Here is an 8,901-nt window from a genome sequence, read left to right on the forward strand (position 1 = left end):
AGTAGGAGACATGATATTAAATAAATATAAAAATGTTTTGTACCATCAAATTTGACCAAAATGCTTTTTATGCTTTTGACTTTTTTTTTCCTTAAGATAAATGAGATAATTTCAATGCTTTGGAAGTCTGGTTTTGATTTATTGTGGGGTTTTGGTCAATTATAGTCAGGAAACCATTACTATTTTACCTGATTTTCTTCCCTATAAAAATAAAGTCAATGAAATAACCAGAGTATAAGAGATATCTTGTCCTAGTAAATTCCTCACAGACACACGTAACATATTTTAAAATCAGTTTTAGTTTTGGTGATTCATTGATGATATAAAAATAGTTGAACAGATTTTACTGTTCACTTTCTGTCCAAGATTAAGCAAGAGGAATTTCATCCAAAAAAAGATAATTTTCAGAGAATGATGCAATCAAAAGAAATCTGAATAGCTGCTACCAGGATAAAAATATGCTCTTGCTGTAGTGTTGTTCTCTGCATATAGAAATTCCAGTTTTCATGACCAAATCTGAAGTCACATAGGCTGTTTATGAGAAGAATTCCTACCCAGCCTCATATAATGGATTTGAGTGTAAAAATAAAGCGTACATTTTTGCACATTTTGTCTGCTCATATGTGTTGTTCCCAAGGAGTGTGTTGGTTGTGTCTGTGCTGGTGTGACTGAGCTGTCAGTGGCCACAAACTGCTGTTCTCCTTCACCACAGCTGCCTGCCAGCGACCCTGTGAGCACCACATCCAGATGTCAGCCCACCACAGGAGCTTCAGCAGGGCTGTGAAGCATTCATCCTGTCTGAACCAAAGCAAAGTCTGTGCTTAAAGCAAAGTCAAGGCCACTTTGATGGACAACACAGGCAGTTGGGCAGCCCTCACGTGAACACTAAGCATTGAAGGCAGAAAAATGTAATGGAAGTGGATTTAAACAGTTTTAAATCCTCCTCCCTCCATCTCTCTAAAGCACCTGCCTAGCAAGTCTACTGCCTACAGATAACTACCAAATCCAGGCAAAATTAGACAGTTGGTAGTTAGCTGAAATGAACGAAACAGCACAACCTTGTTAACAATCAGAGAAGCCCAAGCTGGAGAAAACCTCTTTGGAAGCTCTGTCACAAAGATGCTTCAGGTCGGTTATAGTGGAGACATGGAACTAAGTGTCGTGGATGCCTGAAGATCTGAAATTGCTCTTGTGCAGACACTTTTAAGGCTTACAAAGCTGATTTCAAATCCACAAATTCAGAAGTAGCTTACACTGTAGATTATATGCCTTTTTACAATGAAAATATTATCTAACATTTCACTGTTTGGGAAGAGGAAAGTTGTCATCACGATCAGCCTAGTAACCTTTTTATCATAGGGTCTTCTTTGCATGGAAACAAGTAAAAGGAGACCACCTGTGCTCCCAGTGAGTTTTTGTTGCCTATGAAATGAAATGTCAGGCTGATGAAGACATTGGCAGCTCAGCAGCTTCCTTGCCAGAAAATAAATTCAAGTTCCTGTAGCAGCATCCTCCAATTCTGAAAGAAGCTGTAGAACGCAGCTGGATCAATCAGAATTCATTGGCTGAATTTAAGGGCTGGCTGGCTGTTTTCAGTTAAGCAGTTTCAGTGGTAAGTTGGTGCTCTAGGCAGCTTTTACTTGCTTAGTTAACTCCAGAAGGAAAGAAGCTTTTGGGTTGGTTGGTTGGGATTTTTTTGCTGTGCGCAGTTGACTATTTTCTAATTAGCAATTGAACAGCTAAGAAGAAACCTTACTCTACAAATTAGCTTGACTATAAGGCATGGCTTTTCATTCCCTGTTAGGGGGTCTGTGAAGATGCAAGTGAATCCCTGTTCCCTTACCTGACCAGCCTATTACCTGAGTTTTTTTCAGGAGCCAAACAAGTAAGCATCAGTGAATTCAGGACAATATTAGAGGGCTCGGTTCTCTGTAGGGAGGGTTGAAATTTGCAAACTCTAGAGCAATTCAACCTCAAATGAATATCCTGCCTGGAAGTGCAGCTGGCCAGCTCTGAGGTAAGGGGTTCTTTGTAAACATGGTGTCTGCATACCCCACAGGTACTGCTGTCTCTTCACATTTTGATCTGTTTGAATTGTGTAGTGCCTTGCAGTCTGAACAACAAAATGACTCACTGTGCCCATCAGCCCATCACTCTGCTCCAGCTGTTTGCCTTAACCTGCAGCACTCTGCCAGGCAAGGTTCTCCAGCATAGTCAGTGTTTTCAGTTATTCCTTGATTTGTTTCCCAGGTACTCAATAACACCTGAGGAAAGCAGCAGGAGGAGTTTATTTTGGGACTAGGGCAAATTTCTGGGAGAAGAGAAAGCAATAAAACACATTATTCATATTCTTCTCACACTACTTTCTTTTGTTAGCCCATTTGTTAGTGAGCTGTAAGCAGTTACAGTCACTTATTCCCTGATTCTTTCCATTGCAAGACCTTGTTCTCCACTAATTAGAACATAGCTGAAAGTTAAGCATTCAGCTTGATTTATGCCCTCAGCAATTACTGCCCTCAGATGGATGATTTTACAGAGTTCAGCCAAAACAGCTGCAATGTCTTCAACAAAGAGGCTTGATGAAAGGATGTCTGTCCACACTACCACCTTTCAGTGATTTTGTAATAGTTCTGTCTTCAAGGCCCATTATTTGAAAACTTTGAGAAGTATGGCTATTATAAGAAAAGGGCATCTCTTGCTGTTTCTGTAAAGTAAGTGGTTCACTACAGATAATTTAGCCACTAAAAATATCAAAATATATTACTGTGAGATGTCTCCCTTCTTAGGCTGTGTATGCCCCAGCTGGGACCACACTCACTGATCTTGTGCTGCTGCTGCAAGCCCTAGGGGCTCTCAATGACCAGCCCTGTAAATGATTCACTTCGTCTGCCTTCAGCTAGGATTAGGATTGAAAAAAGAGGCCTTGGTTCTCATCTCCTTTGCCAAATGCTCCAGTTTGTCTCCCCTTCAGAGGCACCATGATGGAATGGAGAGAACTGAGGGGTTTGTAGAGGGAGACAAATGCTGGGCTAGAAGAAATCAAAAAGAGACTGAGCTTTTAGCACTGGATCGAGTTCAATGGAGCAAGCTGATTGGAAGGAGAGAGGTTGGTGTGAGCAGGGAGCTGAAACATGACTTGGGGATGAATTTGAAGGAAAGGAACAAAATTTAAGAGGGACTTGGAGGCAGGAAACAAACTGGGACCAAATTGGTCATTGGGGGAGAGGAGGAGGAAGATGACACAATTATGTCCATGTGTCTTTCCAAGTTGAGTGTGAAAGCCAAGTTCTATGACTCCTCTGCCATCAGTAAATATCTGAAAACTACTAGTAAAATGGCTATTCACTTATAATACTGTCCTCATACAAAATGACTGTATTAGTGCTGTCAGCTTTTCCAGTAATGTGTCAGAAATCTGGGTATTGAATCACAAATGTTCAAAGCTGTTGATTAACCAGATATTTCATGTCCCACATGACAGAATATCTGTATTTTTAATGTCTTTTGAAATCCAGGAGCTATTGCAAAAAAGACAACCGATTTCAAACAGCGCGAGTGAAGCTGAAAGTCAAATACACCAAATTGAGGAACTGTTAGAATTAAGGCTGTCTTTGGAACCTTCATTCACAGCTTCAGTCTGTCTTTTGATGTTGTTTTTCAGTATTTGAGTTCATGCTGCTTTCTAACACTTTGGCTTTGATGCTGCACATTTAGTGTTCTTTAAATGTGTGTTTTTGTGTACGTCTAGAGCTAAGCCAGCCATTTCACTGTAAGCTTTCTTTTCTCTTTTTTCCAATGATTTTTTTTTTCCCTGGAACTTTTAGAGAGGGAGTTCTTAGAAGAATTTTGATGTTGAAACTTTCTGGTAATGCAAATTCTGCTTTTCTAACCTTCCCTGTGTTGAGTACTAAAATGGAAGATGTGGATTGGAAGACTTTCCATTGAAATTCTGCTTGTTTGTTTAGGTTTTTTTCCAAAGTAGTTGTATATCTGTCCCAAGTGTTGTCACTGCTATCAGGAGGAGGAGCAGGCTGAAGTCAGGAAGTGCCTGCCCGACTGTGCAGTCTGTAGGAAGCCTGTACCTTAATGATGATAGTCTGTGTTGACAAATGGGCTGCCTGTAAATCCCATCTTCCTGCAATGGAGCCCATGCTGGAAAGCCTCCTATGGAGGAGTTTCCTGGGGCTGCTGAGAAGGGCATCACATGCCCTGCCCCTCCAACCTGCAGGATGTGCCAGCTCTGGCCTCTGAGGGATGGACACACTTTTGTCTCTGGCACTGTGCAGTGACCTCCTCCAGCCAACAGCTAACCTTGCCCACCAGAAGAGCTTCACTGCAGGTTCAGGTCATTATACAAAGGTCATTCTGCTGCGAGCTCCAGGAAGGTCCCTTCCTTCAAACTCACAATCCCTTGCTAACCCTGAGCCCAATGCCCAAGATAGAAGCTGGAAAGTCCCAGGCCCTTTGACAAGATGGCATAAGAATGCAACACCAGCATGAAGGGGTGGTTCCTCTCCATCTGGAATAAAACATGTTGAAATCTTCCCTATCTTCCCTGTGACGAACAAAAAAGCAGGAAGGAGAGAGTTAAATGACCAGTTAATCTCTTCTAGGATAATAAGGGAAATAGTTTAAGTGCTGCAACAAACAAAACAAACCCCCAGCCTTTCTGAGTCAGTATGGAAGCCTTAATTCCAGCATTATAACAATGTTGTATTCCACCTGACAGCACAGCACAAGCAACGTGACACCCAGTCAAGGGCTATAGCACATTTAAAGTAACTACACTTCACCCACAATGCTTTTCCCCTAGATAAAAATAAGTTGTACACAATTGTACTGTGGAAAAATTTTCTGCATTTTTGATACACTGGTGGGCTGTCTTAGATTAAGGACCCACTTAGTGTGGACATGCACTGAAAATGTTTTTGTAATATTGGAGTGAAAAGAGGGAAAGTTACTTCTTTATTTTAATTGCACAGAAAGTCAATCATCAGAGTTACAGTGAGATGTTATTTTTCTGCAGTATGTGGATCACACAGAGCTAGACAGCTGCATAAGAGAGCACTACACCAAGAGTGAAAAACAACCACAGGAAGTGGGAAAAAAATCCTCTTACTATCAGTAGTTCTCAACTTTATCTGTAAGGAAATTATTTCAGATCATGCAATCTCCTTCATTAGCCTGTTCATCTTCTCAGTGTGTTATTAAGGTTCAACTTGCTTAACAAAACCAGGAAGATCAGAATATGCCAATCAAATCTGGAATGACTTAAACAGTCTGTGGTATAAGTGGCTTACATATTTCATTGTAGGTTGATGTGGGGAAACTGCTGATACAGAGAAAACATACAGGTTATAATTTCAAAGGCCCTGGAGCTGTAGGATGAAAAAATCTTTTGCTAAAGTCCTTTTACTCAGACAAAGTAAGAAGAAAATATCTTAGGTAGGAAATAGGAGTTTTGAATTTAAATCAGTGAAACAATGAAAAAGACTGACAAAGAGGTATTTTGAACAGCTCAGCACAGGCTTTCCTTCCTTGTGTAACCACTGCTGGATGTGAGGAAATGTTTAATTTATGCAGTCCTTAGTCAAACTTTTTTTCCTTTTAGATGTAGAGTTGAAATTATAGGCAGGAGCTTTTCCTTTGGCTGCCACGGGTCTTAGACTTAAATGCACAGTGAACAGCAAAGGCTCAGCATTTGGTTTAGAACCTTATCTGGAGACTGACAAACTGCAGATCTCATTGAATGGAAGCTTTCTGTCATAGCATGGGGCCACATGAATTCACAAACAGAAGGATCCAGAGGACTAGCAGGTGGAAATGAAGGAGAAACGGAGTATAAAGGGGAGGAGGGTGTTGTGATGGGTTATTGAAGGTGCCCAAGTGGCTGCTGAAATGGTGTGATTGTAAGAGTAAGCACAAGCCCTGGATGAGGACAGGAGGGTATTGAGCAGGACCAGTGAGCCTCCTTCTGTGGTGGTTGTCACTCAGGAAGGATGACAAAAGACTGGATGATATTTGGATAGTAGCCTCAAAGATGGGCTGAAAATTGGAAACGCTCTTCAAGGAATGTAATGTGCTCATGTTAGAGAGAGAGGGAAGAGAGGAAAGAAAAAAAAAATGGTTTAATCACTGTCCACTGGTAAGCAAACTAAATGGGTAGAAAATACTTTACAGGAGGGTCTTGAATCTAGCACCAAAGGTACGAAAAGATCAAGTGATAAGGAGTTGAAAGTAGCAGTTCCCCTTTAATCTGCAAAAGTAATTAACTTCATAAAAATTTCTTAGTGACATGGTTTATTGAAATTTTTACCTCGCGAGAGCATATCTTTTAGCAATGTATTTTTCCCTTCAAACAAAAATTTTTGACCTTGGTGCTGTAAGAACTACAGGGTAAAATTTTCCAGGCAGTTTATATTATATTTGATTAGATTTAGCCTCAGAAAAAAAAAATCATCCTTTCAGACAGGTATTGTAGAGGTAAGGTGGAATAGGAAGGACAATGTCCCAACCTGCCTATGGAGAACCTATGAAACTGGGTTTATTCCAACAACCTTGACCTTCATGGCACTGTTCAGTTCTAGTGTTATTATAATGTTTATTATTCCAGATTCTTTGTAAGCTGTACATTTGAATGGAAAATCTTATATTCTGCAACATAATAAAGTTCCTAGTCACTGTTTATATTGAAAAACTTCCTTAACTTCTGACAAAAAACACAATAGTGCTTGCTTAACTAGATGATATCACTATATCCTGTAACAGTCTGCATTAAATCAAACTCTTTCTTATCTCATCTCTAGCACATGATGACCAAACTTTGAGCTATATTCAGAATTTGATGTTTCAAATTTAATTCCTTTCTTACAAACTTCTCAGTATTGGTAATAGGAGAATACATTCGTTATAGTCTTCTATTTTTCAATCTTTCTAGTAACTGGTAAAATAATTCCATATTTCACATTTGTAGTAGTAGAGAAATTGAAGATCTCAAAAGTTTCCCCAAAATATTATTCCAATTTCTAAGTCCAAAGTTTCGTCTTCCTTATTCTATATATTTACTTGATCTTGATGTAAAATGATTGAGTCTTTAGTCTGCTGGGAACAAGGTAAAGCAACCCTGTGCCAGGATCCCAAAGTACTGCACAGAGATCTTCAGGCTACACAGCCCTGGTTTTGCACTTAACTGTTTGTACAAAGTCCCAGAATTTGTACCTGTGGGTATCTGTCCTCCTCAAACTGTGCTGAACAGGATTTCTGTTCCGGACTGCAGTAGTCCTTTTTTGTCCCTCTTTCCAGCCTCATGCACAATGTTTTTTCTCATATCCTCTTGGTTTTTGTTGCCTGACTTCGGTTTGTGCACTGACTGCTCACATTGCTCTTATTCCCCTCACTTCTTCTTGTCTTCCTAGAAAGGCAGCGTGGGATCAGTGCTGACCTCAGCTTACCTGACAGCCCCAGGTCTTCTGCTGACAGGGTAGGTCATAGCTGTGATCTGAAATGCTCTTTGCTGTCTTTTTCTTTTTCTCTCTCCTCTTAGATACAAATTTATCTGGGGAGATAATTAAGCTGCAGTCCCCACAGTCTCTCCATTTCTCCTGCCTGCTGTGCTGGGTTCTAAGACAGGATCACTTGTGTCCTTTCTCAGGGATGTTGTGTAATTTCAGTGCCAGGCATCCACAGTGTCCTCTTCTTCATGCTTCCTTTTTGAAAATGCTCTTGCTGTGCAGCATATAGCTCTGCTTGATTTTCTGTGTTGTTTTGAAATACACATATTGGAAAGGGTGCTCTGATTAAAGACCTGTGGCAAAGCAAATTGAAATGATTTCTGCTCCTTCTTTTAGTAATTATTTTATTTGCCCAGTCACCACTTGTTTATGAGTACTGCAACTTAAGCAGCACAGCCAGTTTGGAAATGTCCTCTGCTGACATTCCTCAAAAGCACCCCATCTACCAAGAAGCATCATTTCTCATTTTTGTGCTAAGCCATCTGAATTCTCCATTTTTCTCTCCTGTGTTGCCCCTAAAGCTCCTTGCTATATCTTGGATTTTGTCCCCCCTCTCACTCTTTGCTCTGTGTGGCTCAGACAGCATCCAGATGGTCTCTTCCTGAAGTGAGCCTTTTCTGGAAAAAGCCTCACCGCTGCCACTCACCAGAGGACAAAGCTGACCTGAAAACACTGCACAGCACAAAGGTTATTTTTCTTTCACTGGTATTAGCAGTTACACAGCTCCACACTGCATACATGTGTGTACATGTGTGTGCACGTGTGTGCAGCTTGTACACGTGGGGATTCACACACACACTCACACACATAAATTAACATTACAGAGGTGCCAGCTGAGTGCTTGTTACTGCCTCACTCTGTTTTGAGCAAGCAGATTGTGTTTTCAGACTATGCCTTCTAATCTGAAGTTTTCTGAGTATTTTTAGTATTTCATACTGATTTTAAATGGATCCTACGATTTTCTAAGTGTTAAAGGTAATCCAACTCTGCATAAAGGGATTGAACAATTTAAAACCTCTGAAGGTTTTTCAGTAGACCTAATTGCTCTTTCACTTCCAAGTATCTCCCCAGAGGTACAAGGAGTTGTAAAATTAGTGATATTTTTAGCACAATTTTGCATAGGCTAGACAAAATTAGACCTTTTATGTATTTCAGATATACATTAGCAACTTTAAATTCCTTTTAAAAAATTTCTCTTCCTTGAAAATGTCTTGATTTACAAGCAAAGAATACTACCATGTGATATTTTTAGAGAATTGAAGCCATGTGGCACTAATTCAAATTATTTCAGATGCATGTAGTTTGCAAATGGAAATTCCCCCATAAACCATTAGATATTGATGAGTTTCTCCAGTTAAGAGTTAAATGAGTCAGACTACAGTCTATCTAG

This window comes from Prinia subflava, chromosome 9 (genome assembly GCF_021018805.1).
Source record: "Prinia subflava isolate CZ2003 ecotype Zambia chromosome 9, Cam_Psub_1.2, whole genome shotgun sequence".
Taxonomy (NCBI): domain Eukaryota; kingdom Metazoa; phylum Chordata; class Aves; order Passeriformes; family Cisticolidae; genus Prinia; species Prinia subflava.